Below are 16,639 nucleotides of genomic sequence, written 5' to 3' on the forward strand. Positions count from 1 at the left end.
ACTCCACGTTGCTCACTGTATTGCGTCTAAACTCCTCTGGCTGGCATTAAGGCTGACCATAATCTGGGACAACTGAACCTAGCAAAGTTCAGAAAGGTCAATAAAGATCAACTCCTGTTTCAGAATTGGCTGCTTTTCCTTTGGACACCGTATGACTCTAACTCAGCACATGATATAAACTAAGCTGTCGATAAAACACCTGCCATCACGGGACCTGTGGAGGCTGCCATGGTAGCTGCTCACTTTGCTGTGGACACTCCCTGCTGTGTTTCTCTGGTCATCCGCCACGGCCAGTTGAGTTGAAGGAGCATGTGTGGATGTCCCTTGAGTGGAAGTTCCTCTTGATTTCCTTATGGTAGGACTATCTGGATCGCTCAGGAGGGACTGAGCAAAATCAGGTTCCTGTCGTTCACTATCCTAGATAACAAAATACTAACTGTAAGATAGCAACCCTACAGACCAAAAACAATACTTTGAGAGACTGATGTTATTCGTCAAAAAAGAAAGCTCTCCAAACAATGTCTTTAGGACAGATATAAGGTAACACTGTTGACAAAAGAGAGACTAACACAAAAATCTGTGTCAATCTGTCCCCTAAACTTGTATGATGGAAAGAGGTTCGTATTAGAATATGGGACTCAGGATTTTAGTTCCAATTCTATCCATAAACATGTGATCTTAGGCAAGTCATTATCCCCTTTACTTAATTTTCCTCATCTATAAAATGAACGCATGCAATTTCATCATTTTTCAAAAGCCCCTTTCGGCTAAAGAAATGTATCTATCATTCTTGAAGACACTGAAATATTGCAAAGGTACTACTGTAAAGTAAAAATATTATTTTCTTGGATGGTTTATAGAAGTAGTGGAGGTCTCATCATGGCATAGACTCATTTTTTAATTTGTAAGAGCAGTTGTTTTTAGGTTACAAGTTGATTTTATGACAGAATCTGTTGTCTAGTGCTTGAATAAACCTGACTGTAACTAGAACAAAACATATGAAAAATTAATTTAAGCAAACAGACAACGAAGTCCCAGACATAATAAAGGCTTAGGAGAAAAAGAATTAAGGGGACAAATTATGTCCAGAGCTCAAGTTTTTAACTGCTATGAAACGACTAAAAGCAGATAGGTGTTTACATTGATGAACAAAATGTTAATTAAAGAGTCAATTAAATAGGTGCAAAGGTCAGTGTATCAGTTTGGGTAAATAAGTGATCATAAGAATCATAAAGTTAAAATGAGACAATATTATTTAAAAAAAAGCTCTGACACGTGAAGATTAGATCATAAATTGACAAAGTGCATACATTCTAAGTTTTCAAATTAGAAAAGAATCACTGCTGTTATTGCCATTGTTATTTTTAGTGCTGGGGTAGAAGAACTCAAAGACTAGTATTCGTTGAGTACCTGCATAATGCCAAGCGTTTTACGTATATTCTCTATTAATCTTTCTTAACATGGTTTTATTATGGAGAATAATTCCTGAACAGACACTTCTATGGGGGTGGAGATCCATCAAGAGTAAATACTGTGATCCCCATTTCATAGATGAAGAAACTGAGGTCACAAGGGATTAAGGAACTTTTCAAAAATCATACAGCAGAACAACAGCTGGGATCAAACTGACGTTTAAATGTTTCAAAGTGAATCATAAAGTAATGATACAACATAATGTTTACATATGTCCTGAAAGTATCAAAAACTAGACAGAAAAAAGAACAACTCAAACAAAGTTATTACCACATTTATTCTTCTATCATCAATGGCCCTGTGAACATGTACACACATCCAAAGTTGCTCTGGACTCCTGAATTTATTTTCTAAACTTATGTTTTAAAATTGGAATAAACTGATTTCTGGTCATTCCAAACATTTAATCTACCTTAAAATGGTGAAGGTCTGTCTCCTCATTTTACAAATAAGAAAACAGGGGTCTAAAAAAATTAAGTGATGTGACCCAGATAATTCCAAAACAAGATTTCTAAAAATATTTCAACCAGTGTCAGAATTATTAGCATCAGTTCAGTTCAGTCGCTCAGTCGAGTCCGACTCTTTGCGACCCCATGAATCACAGCACGCCAGGCCTCCCTGTCCATCACCAACTCCCGGAGTTCACTGAAACTCATGTCCATAGAGTCGGTGATGCCATCCAGCCATCTCATCCTCTGTCGTCCCCTTCTCCTCCTGCCCCCAATCCCTCCCAGCATCGGAGTCTTTTCCAGTGAGTCAACTCTTCGCATGAGGTGGCCAAAGTATTGCAGTTTCAGCTTTGGCTTCAGTCCTTCCAATGAACACCCAGGACTGATCTCCTTTAGGATGGACTGGTTGGATCTCCTTGCATATGTGGTTCACTGAGAGAAGGACCACTAACTTGACTGCCATAATTTTAGAAGCCAGTCTTTCAACAGCACAGTATAACAGAGGGGTTACCGGTAAAGACTAGAGGCTAGAATTAGACTGTTTGGGTGTGAATCTCAGTTCTACCACTCACCAGCTACTGAAACTTGGTTCTGTGTTCTGATCTGTAAAACGACAATCTTCCTCACAAGGTTGTCTAGAGTATTAAATGATTTCGTGCTTGGAACAATGCTTGGAGTATTAAGTGGACTCAATTGATAGGAAACCAATATTATGGTTACTCTCTAGTCATGTCTCAAAGGCTCAACAAGACAAACACTAGAAATTACTGTAGGCTGTTCACACTCTGGAGTGACTCTCTAACCCAGAGCACAGTCCCAGCAGGGAGGGTCACAATGACTTTGTGGAGTCAGCGAAGTGGGTGGTCCATGGTTCCAGAAAACCAAATGGCAGGGTTTTGGGGAGGCAGACCACCTGACCTGCCTCTTGAGAAACCTGTATGCAGGTCAGGAAGCAACAGTTAGAACTGGACATGGAGCAACAGACTGGTTCCAAATAGGAAAAGGAGTATGTCAAGGTTGCATATTGTCACCCTGCTTATTTAACTTCTATGCAGAGGACATCATGAGGAAGCCTGGGCTGGAAGAAACACAAGCTGGAATCAAGATTGCCAGGAGAAATATCAATAACCTCAGATATGCAGATGACACCACCCTTATGACAGAAAGTGAAGAGGAACTCAAAAGCCTCTTGATGAAAGTGAAAGAGGAGAGTGAAAAGGTTGGTTTGAAGCTCAGCATTCAGAAAACAAAGATCATGGCATTTGTCCCATCACTTCATGGGAAATAGATGGGAAACAGTGGAAACAGTGTCAGACTTTATTTTTTGGGGCCCTAAAATCACTTCAGATGCTGTTTGCATCCATGAAATTAAAAGACACTTACTCCTTGGAAGGAAAGCTATGACCAACCTAGACAGCATATTAAAAAGCAGAGACATTACTTTGCCAACCAAGGTCCGTCTAGTTGAGGCTATGATTTTTCCAGTGTTCATGTATGGATGTGAGAGTTGGACTGTAAAGAAAGCTGATCGCCGAAGAATTGATGCTTTTGAACTGTGGTGTTGGAGAAGACTCTTGAGAGTCCCTTGGACTGCAAGCAGATCCAACAAGTCCATTCTAAAGGAGATCAATCCTGGGTGTTCATTGGAAGGACTGATGCCAAAGCTGAAACTCCAATACTTTGGCCACCTCATGCGAAGAGTTGACTCACTGGAAAAGACTCTGACACTGGGAGGGATTGGGGGCGGAAGGAGAAGGGGACGACAGAGAATGAGATGGCTAGATGGCATCACCGACTCTACGGACATGAGTTTGTGTGAACTCCGGGAGTTGGTGATGGAGGGAGGCCTGGCGTGCTGTGATTCATGGGGTCGCAAAGAGTTGGATACGACTGAGCGACTGAACTGACCTGAACTGAACCAGTTTCAAAAGGATTCTGGCCCAGTCAGGATCCCCCAAACAACTGGGATGAATCCCCAAAAGGGCAGTGCTGGTTTAGTTTAGCCCCATCTGGAGTTTCTAACACAACAGAATCGCTGTGTGACAGAATGGCTTGTGTGTGGCCCACAGGTGACCAGGAATGCCAATTCAAACCCTCTCCTTAGAATTATGTTTCACTGTGATTGAAATACATTTTAAAATTTTAAGGAATACACAAATAAATCTCCCAAGTAAGGCTGTTCCAGAGAAATCAAGGACTTGGTTTGTTTTTTTTGCTATTGACCCTGTGACATCACCCAATAGTTGATGGCACACAGTAACCACTCATTAACGACTTTCTCAAAGGATGGATTCCCAGAAAAGACATTTTTGTCATTGTTGAATTAACCTTTCCCCTTCTCTCCTTCTCGGCCCAATGAAATTGCATTTAAAGGACAAATGCATTGTCCGATAACACCAGCAGTAGTCTCAGATATGGTAATAAGGAATGTATATTTTTAAATTGTGATCTTTATAGATTTCAATCTAATCTGTGTAACAGAAGCTGCTAATTAGTGATAACTGAAAAAACACAAGATTCTGATAATGTGGTAATTTAAGATCTATTTTAAAAGTACATTAACCCATACAAAACACAATAACATTTTACATATAATCTTAAGATTTTGATAGAAATTCATTTTCCCAAAATTTATTTTCCATGTAACTTAGGTTAAATAAAATCATAAGAATATGGATTCCACTCACTTAGAATTTGAGAAAATTCAAGTAAGTATAAATATAAGCTTTATACTTTGTAAAAAGTCTGAAGTCATCTGTTCTTTTGTGAATACTTTAGGGTCTTATTTTATTCTATTAAGTAAGTGGTCACAAAATGAAAGATTCCTCAAATATGGCCAAATCTTATATTTTACCATGACTCTCTAATATGCAATTTGGCCAACTATGAATTAAAATAACATCTTTAACATATTTTATTTTATCTGCTCATATCATTTCACTATTTCAACTTTAATGTATCTGGCTTAGAATAAAATAACATGCTAATCCCTTTAAATAATTTATGGTGTAACTTGGAAGAAAAATGGACAATTGGAAATGGAAATCTAATTCTTTGTGACTTAAGCCAAGGCACCGAGCCTCTCTGTGCATGTTTTCATATCTTTAACACAGAGATGATAATACTAGTCATCACAGAAATGTCAAAAAGATCAAAGAATAATATATATATGCATATATGTATATATATATATACATACATTCATTTGTTTTTAATTTTAAGATTATGATTTCGAGTTTTTTTAGAAAAAGATTGGCTGTCCCTCAAATATTCTGAATTAGTAAGGAACAGGCCTTAAGCTTGGTTCTACTTGGCTATCTTTTCTGAGTAAGTTTTTAGGTTTAAGATTTAATCATACCTGGTGGCAGCTGAGGTTATAATCTTATTGGAATATTTCCTCCAAATCCATATTGTTTCAACATATGAAACACACACAATTATGTAAATGTGAAGCCTGTGAACACCACGATAATTTACAACAACTTACTTTCTTTTCCTACGACCGTGAAGAAAAACTGGCCAATTCAAAGCAAGTCTTTTTGCTTCCAACGCAAAAAATGGAAGGAATACCAACCGTGAGAGCCATCAGATATTTAATCAGAAACAGAATCAGATCTGGACGACTCATTTGAGTAACCTACAAGAAGGGAATGAAGAATACCTTAAATATATAAACAGAAATTTCTCTTCAAGATCACTGTAAAATCTTTAAATAAATAGTAAAATAATTATACAAGTCTGATGTCTGCACTTACACCCTGCTATATTTTTCTCGTTATATGGAAAAGATATACTGCTGAAAATCTGACAATGACTATATATTCTATATTCTACAGCCTGAGTTCTATACTTTTCTTGCTAGCCCATGGTCAGTTCAGTTCAGTTCAGTCACTCAGTCGAGTCCGACTCATTGCAACCTCATGAATCACAGCATGCCAGGCCTCCCTGTCCATCACCAACTCCCGGAGTTCACTCAAACTCATGTCCATCGAGTCGGTGATGCCATCCAGCCATCTCATTCTCTGTCGTCCCCTTCTCCTCCCGCCCCCAATCCCTCCCAGAATCAGAGTCTTTTCCAGTGAGTCAACTCTTCGCACGAGGTGGCCAAAGTATTGGAGTTTCAGCTTTGGCATCAGTCCTTCCAATGAACACCCAGGATTGATCTCCTTTAGGATGGACTGGTTGGATCTGCTTGCAGTCCAAGGGACTCTCAAGAGTCTTCTCCAACACCACAGTTCAAAAGCATCAATTCTTCGGCCTGTATTAGATACTGTCTAAAGAAAAAGATTACTAGTATAGAAAATACACTATGAATAGGAATAGAGGCGAAATAATACCTATATTCTTCTTGACCAATTCTATTCATCTGATCATTGGTTATCACAATATATAATTAGGAAAGTGTTAATCATTTGCCCCCTTTTTATTAGTTTCTGTTCTTTTATCTAAATATGCTCCTCCTTTCACTTCTGCTTTGCTGGCTGTTTTCAAGCTTCCTTTTTAACCCATGGGTTATTTATAAGTACATTATTTAGGTTTTATTCAGGTGAGCTTTTTTAAAGATTTCTTTTCATTGTTGATTTCAAGTTAAATTATTATAGTCACAGAATGTAGTCTATTTGATTCTGGTTACTTTATATTTTGGAAACTTCTTTTGTGACTTAGGACACAGTCCATTTTCTAAAGTACTCCTTCTGTGCTCAGAAATAACGCTTACTTTCTATTTGTTAGGTACAAGATTTTCTACATGTATCAGAACAACTTTATTAGTTGTGTTGTTCACACCTTATATACAGTTCAGTTCAGTCCAGTCGCTCAGTCTTGTCCGACTCCTTGCGACCCCATGAATCACAGCACGCCAGGCCTCCCTGTCCATCACCAACTCCCGGAGTTCACTCAAACTCATGTTCTTCGAGTCGGTGATGCCATGTAGCCATCTCATTCTCTGTCATCCCCTTCTCCTCCTGTCCCCAATCTCTTCCAGCATCAGAGTCTTTTCCACTGAATCAGCGCTTTGCATGAGGTGGCCCAAGTATTGGAGTTTCAGCTTCAGCATCAGTCCTTCCACTGAACACCCAGAACTGATCTCCTTTAGGATGGACTAGTTGGATCTCCTTGCAGTCCAAGGGACTCTCAAGAGTCTTCTCCAACACCACAGTTCAAGAGCATCAATTCTTCGCCGATCAGCTTTCTTCACAGTCCAACTCTCACATCCATACCTGACCCCTGGAAAAACCATAGCCTTGAATAGACGGACTTTTGTCTCTGCTTTTTAATATGCTCTCTAGGTTGGTCATAGCTTTCCTTCCAAGGATTAAGCGGCTTTTAATTTCATGGCTGCAATCAGCATCCGCAGTGATTTTGAAATCCAAAAAAAAAATAGAATAAAATAAAGTCTGACACTGTTTCCACTGTTTCTCCATCTATTTCCCATGAAGTGATGGGACAAGATGCCATGATCTTAGTTTTCTGAATGCTGAGCTTCAAGCCAACTTTTTCACTCTCTTCTCTCACTTTCATCAAGAGAATTTTTAGTTCCTCTTCACTTTCTGCCATAAGGGTGGTGTCATCTGCATATCTGAGGTTATTGATATTTCTCCCGGCAATCTTGATTCCAGCTTGTGCTTCTTCCAGCCCAGCATTCCTCATGATGTCCTCTGCATAGAAATTAAATAAGCAGGGTGACAATATACAGCCTTGACGTACTCCTTTTCATATTTGGAAGCAGCCCGCTGTTCCATGTCCAATTCTAACTGTTGCTTCCTGACCTGCATACAGGTTTCTCAAGAGGCAGGTCAGGTGGTCTGGTATTCCTATCTCTTTCAGAATTTTCCATAGTTTATTGTGATTCACACAGTCAATGGCTTTGGCATAGTCAAGAAAGCAGAAATAGATGTTTTTCTGGAACTCTCTTGCCTTTTCCATGATCCAGCGGATCTTGGCAATTTGGTCTCTGGTTCCTCTGCCTTTTCTAAAACCAGATTGAACATCTGGAAGTTCACGGTTCACGTATTGCTGAAGCCTATCTTGGAGAATCTTCTATACAGGCATTCTCAAAGATACTTTAGTCTGGTTCCATACCACCACAAGAAACAAATACCACAATATTGTGAGTCATGGGAATTATTTTGTTTCCCAGTACATACAAAACTTACATTTATATTATAATGTAGAATGTAGTATCTACTCCTGAGAGTCTAAATAACAATGCTTATATCTAAGTTAAAAAATAGTTTATTGCTAAAAAATGCTACCCATCACCGGAGCCTTCAAGTGACTCATACTGTTTTCGTTGTGGAGGGTCTTGCCTCGATGCTGAAGGCTGCTGACTGATCGGGGTGGTTTCTGTAGGCTAGGATGACTGTGGCAACTTCTTAAAATGAGATAATAATGAGGTTTGCCGCATCCTCCTTTGACTCTTACTTTCATGAAAAATTTCTTTGCAGCGAATTACTATTTGGTAACATTTTACCCAAAGTAGAATGTCTTTCAAAACTGAAGTCAATCCTCTCAAAACCTGCTTCTGCTTTATCAACTAAGTTTATGTAATATTCTAAATCCTCTGTTATCATTTCATCAATCCTCACAGCATCTTCACCAGGAGTAGATTCCATGTCTAGAAATCATTTTCTTAATGCTCACCCATGAGAAGCAACTATTCATCCGTTAAAAAGTTTTATCATAATATTGAGGAAATTTAGTCACATCTTCAGGTTCCACTTCTAGTTCTAGTTCTCTTGCTATTTTTCTACCATACTGGGTATTATTTCCTCCACCAAAGGCTTACAGCCCCGCAAGGCACCATGAGGGTTGGAATCAACTTTTTTCAAACTCCTGCTAATATTTATATTTTGACCTCTTCCCTTGAATCACGAATGTCCTCAATGGCATCCAGAGTGGTGAATCCTTTCCAGGTTTTCATTTAACCACCCAAATCCATCAGAGGAGTCACTACGGTAGTTATAGCCTAAAAATGTATTTCTTATGGGACTTCTCTGGCAGTCCAGTGGTTAGAATTAGGCACTTTCACTGTGGTGGCCCAGGTTCAATCCCTGGTCAGGAAACTAAGATCCTGCAAGCTGTGAGGTGTGCCACTCCCAAAATATATTTCTTAACTAATAAAACCTTGAAAGTTCAAATGACTCCTTGATCTGTGGGCTGCAGAATGGATGTTGAGAAGGTAGGCATTAAAAAACGTTAGTCTGGTACGTCTCCATCAGAGTGCTTGGGTGACCAAACGCATTGTCAATAAGCAGTAATATTTTCAAGGGAATCTCTTTTTTCTGAGAAGTAGATCTCCACAGTGGGCTTCAAATATTTAGTAAACCATGTTGTAAACAGATGTGCTGTCACCCATGCTTTGTTGTTCCATTTACGGAGCACAGGAAGAGAAGATTTAGCATAATTCAGAATGGCAAATGAGCATTTTGTTACCGTTCACCTGCCATGTCATATCCTACTCTCTTGAAACCCCAATGGACTGTAGCCCACTAGACTCATCTGTCCATGGGATTTCCCAGGCAAGAATACTGGAGTGGCTTGCCGTTTCCTTCTCCAGGGGATTTTCCCGACTCAGGGATCAAACCCACATCTCCTGCATTGACAGGTAGATTCTTTACCACTGAGCCGCCAGACCAGCTGCATTAGCCCCTAACAAGAGAGTCATCCTGCCCTGTGAAGCTCTCAAGCCAGGCACTGACCTCTCCTCTCTATCTATGAAAGTCCTGGTGATATCGTCTTCCAATAGAAGACTGTTCTGTCTACACTGAAAATCTGTTGTTTAGAGCAGCCACCTTCATGAATGACCTTAGCTAGATCTTCTGGATAACTTGCTGAAGCTTCTACATCAGCACTTGCTGCTCTGCCATGAACTCTAATGCTACATAGATGATATCTTTCCTTAAACTTCATGAAATCGACCCCTGCTAGCTTCAAACCTTTCTTCTGCAGCTTTGTCATCTCTCTAAGCCCTCACAGAATTAGAGTTAGGGCCTTGTCTCAGATTAGGCTTGGGCTTAAGGGAATCCTATGGCTGGCTGACCTATGCAGATTCCAAAACCTTCTTCATATCAGCAATAAGGCTGTTTTGTTTTCCTTTCATTCATGAATTCACTAGAGTTATCATTTTTTATTTTCTTTAAAAACCTTCCCTTTGGATTCACAACTTGGCTGCTGGGCTCAAAAGGCCTAACTTTCAGCCTGTTTCACCTTTCAACATGACTTTCTCACTAACCTTAATCATGTCTAACTTTTTATTTAAAGTGAGAGGTATGCAACTCCTTTCACTTGAACCCTTAGTGGCCACTGTAAGGTTAGTTGGCCTGATTTCAATATCGTTGTGTCTAAGTGAATAGGGAGGCCCATGGAGAACTTTTCTACGTAAACCCACCCCCAAAACTTGTGTGACTTGCTTCATGGGAATATTTGCTTTATTTCAGTGGTCTGGAACCAAACCTGCAATATCTCAGAGATAAGCCTGCTATGCAAGTGTTACCAAAATGTGACACAGGGATATGAAGTGAGCAAAGATGTGGGATAAAAAGGCACCAACAGATTTGCTCAACACAGGGTTGCCACGAACCTTCAATTTGTATAAACTGTGGTGTCTGCAAAACAAGAGTCCGAAATGCAGTACCTGGATGCAATGTCAAAAATGACAGAACGACCTATTCGTTTACAAGGCAAACCCTTCAATATCACAGTAATCCAAGTCTATGCCTTGACCAGTAATGCTGAAGAAGCTGAGGTTGCACGGTTCTAGGAAGACCTACAAGACCTTCTAGAAGGCACACCCAAAAAAGATGTCCTTTTCATTAAAGGGGACTGGAATCCAAAAGGAGGAAGTCAAGAAACACCTGGAGTAACAGGCAAATTTGGCCTTGGAGTACAGAATGAAGCAGGACAAAGGCTCCTAGAGTTTTGTAAGAAAATGCACTGGTCATAGCAAACACCCTCGTCCAATAACACAAGAGAAGACTCCACACATGGACATCACCAGATGTACAATACTGAAATCAGATTGATTATATTCTTTGCAGCCAAAGATAGAGAAGCTCTATAAGTCAGCAAAAACAAGACAGGGAGTTGACTGTGGCTCAGATCATGAACTCCTTATCGCCAAATTCAGATTAAATTGAAGAAAGTAGGAAAAACCACTAGACCATTCAGGTATGACCTAAATCAAATCCCTTACGATTATACAGTGGAAGTGACGAAGAGATTCAAGGGATTAGATCTGACAGACGGAGTGCCTGATGAACTGTCGATGGAGGTTCATGATTCTATACAGGAGACAAGAATCAAGAACATTTCCAAGAAAAAGAAATGCAAAAAAGCAAAATGGGTTTCTGAGGAGGCCTTACAAACACCTGTGAAAAGAGGAGAAGCGAAAAGGAAAGACACACTCATTTGAATGCAGAGGTCCAAAGAATAGTAAGTAGAGATAAGAAAGCCTTCCTCAGTGATCAATGCAAAGAAATAGAGGAAAACAGCAGAATAGAAAAGACCAGAGATCTCTTCAAGAAAATCAGAGATAATAAGGGAACATTTCATCCAAAGAAGGGCTCAATAAAGGACAGAAATGGAAGGGACCTAAGAGAAGCAGAAGATATTAAGAAGAGGTGGCAAGAATACACAGAAGAACTATACAAAAAAGATCTTCACGACCCAGATAATCACGATGGGATGATCACTCACATAGAGCCAGACATCCTGAAATGTGAAGTCAAGTGGGCCTTGGGAAGCATCACTACGAACAAAATTAGTGGAGGTGATGGGATTCCAGTTGAGCTACTTCAAATTTAAAAGATGATGTGTGAAAGTGCTGCAAATTTGGAAAACTCAGCCATGGCCATAGGACTGGAAAAGGTCACTTTTCATTCCAATCCCAAAGAAAGGCAATGACAAAGAATGCTTAAACTATCACACAATTGCACTCATCTCACATGCCAGTAAAGTAATGCTCAAAATTCTCCAAGCCAGGCTTCAACAGTCCGTGAACAGAGAACTCTCAGATCCTCAAGCTGGATTTATAAAAGGGAGAGGAACCAGAGATCAAATTGCCAACATCCGTTGGATCATGGAAAAAGCAAGAGAGTTCCAGAAAAACATCTATTTCTGCTTTCTTGACTATGCCAAACCTTTGTGTGGATCATAACAAACTCTGGAAAATTGTTAAAGAGATGGGAATACCAGATCACCTGACCTCCCTCTTGAGAAATCTGTATGCAGGTCAGGAAGCAACAGTTAGAAATGGACATGGAACAACAGACTGGTTCCAAATAGGAAAAGGAGTACGTCAAGGCTGTATATTGTCACCCTGCTTATTTAACTTCTATGCAGAGGACATCATGAGAAACGCTGGGCTACAGGAAGCACAAGCTGGAATCAAGATTGCAGGGAGAAATATCAATAGCCTCAGATAGGCAGATGACACCAACTTTATGGCAGAAAACGAAGAACTAAGCAGTCTCTTGATGAAAGTGAAAAAGGAGAGTGAAAAAGTTTGCTGAAAACTCAAGATTCAGAAAATTAAGATCACGGCATCTGGTCCTATCACTTCATTTCAAATAGATGGGGAAACAGTGGAAACAGTGACAGACTTTATTTTGGGGAGCTCCAAAAATCACTGCAGATGGTGACTGCAGCCATGAAATTAAAAACACTTGCTCCTTGAATAAAAGTTATGACTTATCTAGATAGCATATTAAAAACCAGTGACATTACTTTGTCAACAAGGCCCGTCTAGTCAAACCTATGGTTTTTCCAGTAGTCATGCATGGATGTGAGAATTCGACTATAAAGAAAGCTAAGCCTTGAACATTTGATGCTTTTCAACTGTGGTGTTGGAGAAGACACTTGAGAGTCCTTTGGACAGCAAGGAGATCCAACCAATCCACTCTAAAGGAAATCAGTCCTGAATATTCATTGGAAGGACTGATGCTGAAGTTGAAACTCTAATATTCTGGCTACCTGATGCAAAGAACTGACTCATCGGAAAAGACCCTGATGCTGGGAAATATTGAAGGTGGGAGGAGAAGGGGACGACAGAGGATAAGGTGGTTGGATGGCATCACCAACTCAATGGACATGAGTTGGAGTAAACTCTGGAGTTGGTGATGGACAGAGAGGCCTGGCGGGCTGTAGTCCATGGGGTCACAGAGAACTGGACATGACTGAGCAACTGAAGTGACTGAAGTGAAGTGTCTGCAAAGCACAATAAAAGGAAGTGCAATAAAACAAGGTATATGTGCTTTCTTGACTAATTTTCTGTTTACCTATTCATTTTTGTTTTTAAGGATATGTATTTCTTTGGCTCCATCGAGTCTTAGCTGCGGTGTGTGGGCTTGGTTGCCCTGCAGCACGTGGGATCTTAGTTCCCTGACCAAGGATCAAACACATGTCCCCTGCACTGCGAGGCGACTCCTAACCACTGGACCACCAGGTAAGTCCCTACCTATCTGTTTTAATAGAGATATGCTAATCTGTGGGCTCCTCCGTTTTCCTTCTGATCCTGTCATTTTTCACTTTTAAGGCTGTGTTAGGTGTTATATCAATGTTCCAGCTGCCCAATGCACTTCAGTGCTCACTGTCAACAGTATTCTATCTGACGTCACTGTTGCCACACCAGTGTGTTTCCTCATCATACCATCACATTTGTCAAGCCTATCTTTTCCTATTTACCAATGTATTTCTTTCAAGCCTGTCTGTGCTATACTACTGTTTTTAAACAATATATCGTTTCCTCCAACTAAAGTATAAACTCAACGAGGAGTTTTTTCACCCAGTGGTCTTATTCCCAGAGTTTAGATCAGTGTCTGGCACATAGCAGGTGCTCATTAAATACATATATACATTTTCAATATGTACTTATACTTGGCTTTATGAGAAAAAGTTCTAGTTAAAAGTATTCAGCACTTCCATCTTCTTGAACAAGACTATGCTCCTAGCACACTTGAGCTACCTAATACTCCTTGTTATTATTTTCCAGAGAATCAGAATAACCTTTATAAAAATAACTGGTCTTGTTATTATCATTGTTAAGTGACTTTGTCAAAAACTACACCCTCATCCTATCTTGGGGTTCTCTTTTCTTTCTGCTAAAGAATGCTCTTTAGAAATTCTTATAGATAGGGTATGCCAGAGATAAATTATTTTATCCTTGACCCAAAATGTCTTTCTCTCATCCTCAATCTTCAGGGGTGCTTTAGATGGATAAAGTTATCATCACTCAGCATTTTAAAGATATTAGTTCATTATCTTCCAGCTGCGATTGTTGCTGTTGAGAAGCCTGCACAGTTGATAATCTTTTGGAGATTTCTTCTCTCTGGTAGCTTTTAAATGTCTCTAGCATTCTAGTTGCTCTATCCTTATAGTTGCAAAGAATGTTTCTCATTGTGATTGGTTTTTACTTGTCCTGCTTAGTATGCAGAGTGTACTTTTAATGTGAGGTTTCAAGTTTTAAGTTCTGATAAATTCAGGAAGTAGTTCTTTAGTTATCATTTCTTAGTCATTCTTACAGCCCCTTGTTCTAGAACTCCCATTCGATGTATACTGAAGCTTCTCAACCCATTTTTAATATCTCTTAATGGCATAATTAGGTAATTTTGAGTCTTTTATGTCTTTATTATGCATCCTGGGTGATCTAGAGTTAGAACAATTTTCCACTTTACTAGTTCTCTCTTTAATCATGTCTACTTTAGAATTCATTCCATCTATTGACCTAATTCCTATAACTACATTTCTAGGCAAATTGACTTTTATGTTCTATTCTTATTTCATTTCTGCTAATTTATCATAAGTTCTTATTCTTTAAAGTGCTTTTTTTTAATCTATTGAAGAATCCTAAACATACATATTTTTAAAAGAAGTCTTTAGAAAATTATTACTTTCTATTTCCTACTTTTATTACATTTGGGGGTGAATCCATCTCCTGACTTGATTTTATTGAATGACTTTTTAGGTTTAGCTCTTTTTTCTTTAATTTTGCTTTGGAATTTCTGTTTACTCACTCCCTCTATTTATCCACCATATTTCATTCATTTTTGTCTTTACCAGTACCCATGGGGCCCTGGACTTCCCTGGGGGCTCAGGCGGTGGACCCAGGTTTGATCCCTGGGTTGGGAAGATCCTCTGGAGAAGGAAATGGCAATCCACTCCAGTACTCCTGCCGGCAAATTCCTGTGGACGGAGGAGTCTGGTAGGCTACAGTCCATGGAGTCCCAGAGTCAGTCATGACTGAGCGACTTCACTTTACTTTATGGGGCCCTAGTTAAAAACCAGGTCAAATAATGATGAGTGCACACTCCAGGCATTATCAGCTACCATAGACTCAGCTACTGAGTCATTCAAGTTTGGCCCTCTCACATCTCTAGATAAATATTTTAAGTGTTTTTATGCTAAATGCAGCTTCAGGAAAGAGCTGGTTCTACCTTTCTTGTAAACTTTCTTCTAGGAGCAGGAGAGTCCCATTTATGACTCCTACTTTTAACTGATAAGTCTAGTCAGAGGACTCTCTGACTCCCATGTAACACTTTTACTTCTGTATACCCATAGAAACTGAATGCCTAGCCACCCCAGCCACTTCAGACTTGGATTCTAGTAGCCCACGCTTTTATCTCCAGTCATCATTTTACATTTCTAGTCTACAAGTTAGCTTATTTTGTCTTTTAGGCTGACTCTGTTTAAAAATTCCCTTATTACACTTTAGCTCTAACCGGCGCATGATTATAGCTGGACTGGTCCATACAGTCAAAGGTATGATCTTTCCAGTACTCATGTATAGCTGTTAGAGTTGGACCATATATAAGTTTGAGTGCCAAAGAATTGATGCTGAAGAAACCTCTTGAGAGTCCCCTGGACTTCAAGGACATCAAACCAGTCAATCCTAAAGGAAATCAACCCTGAGTATTCAATGGAAGGACTGATGTTGAAGCTCCAATACTTTGGACACTTGATGTGAAGAACCGACTCACTGGCAAAGATCCTGATGTTGACAAAGACTGAAGAGAAAAAAAGAAGCAGGTAGTAGAGGATGAGACGGTTAGACAGCATCACTGACTTCATGGATATGAAGGTAAGCAAACTCGATGAGATGGGGAGCCTGGTAGGCTGCAGTCCACAGGGTTGCAAAGAGTCAGACACGACTTAGCAAATGAACAACTACTCACAGATGATAATACCATTTACTGAATGGAAATAATTGGAGATGGAATGCAGGAACAGGGACAGGGTTTAAGAAGAAAAATTAATAATTGTATTTCAGACATGTTGAGTTGGAGATGTCATATAAACAGATATACGTCTGCAGTTCAGAAGAAAAGTTGACCTATAAAATCCAAAGTATGGGATTGAATATGTTTACCCAGAAAAGGAAGAGAGGAGAAAAAGGGAACTTGGGGGAGAAACCACATCCGATGACTCCTTCATTACTTTTTACCTGCATTGTCTTATCTTTCATCAATTAGAAATACTGTCCATATATCGAAAATGCTTGTATTAAAGGAGTGCTAAAAAAACAAAATCAGTAATAACAGCAACAACCAAAACCTTCAACTGGGCAAGACAGTAAAGAGGAGAATTGGAGGAAAGAGGGTTGTAACGTGGGACATTGTGTATTACACGGTTCTGGTTAAAGCCAAATCCCCAGGGAAGACAAGTCAGTATCTGCCATGATAACGATACAGTGAGAAAGCAACTCAAGCTAAACAGAAAGAGAC

At 39.6% G+C, this 16,639-nt stretch overlaps 1 long non-coding RNA gene across 1 annotated transcript in view; it reads right to left on the minus strand.

Annotated features, from left to right (window-relative positions):
- Positions 1 to 5,409: 5,409 nt before the first annotated feature.
- Positions 5,410 to 16,639, minus strand: part of LOC129543030 (uncharacterized) — a 58,368-nt gene continuing 47,138 nt past the window's right edge. The window contains exon 3 of the long non-coding RNA XR_016038951.1: positions 5,410 to 5,559. This is a non-coding gene — a long non-coding RNA (uncharacterized LOC129543030). The remainder of the gene's footprint in view (positions 5,560 to 16,639) is intronic.

The sequence above is a fragment of the Moschus berezovskii genome, chromosome 13 (genome assembly GCF_049115385.1).
Source record: "Moschus berezovskii isolate FMDL1 chromosome 13, NW_MosBer_1.0, whole genome shotgun sequence".
Lineage (NCBI taxonomy): Eukaryota > Metazoa > Chordata > Mammalia > Artiodactyla > Moschidae > Moschus > Moschus berezovskii.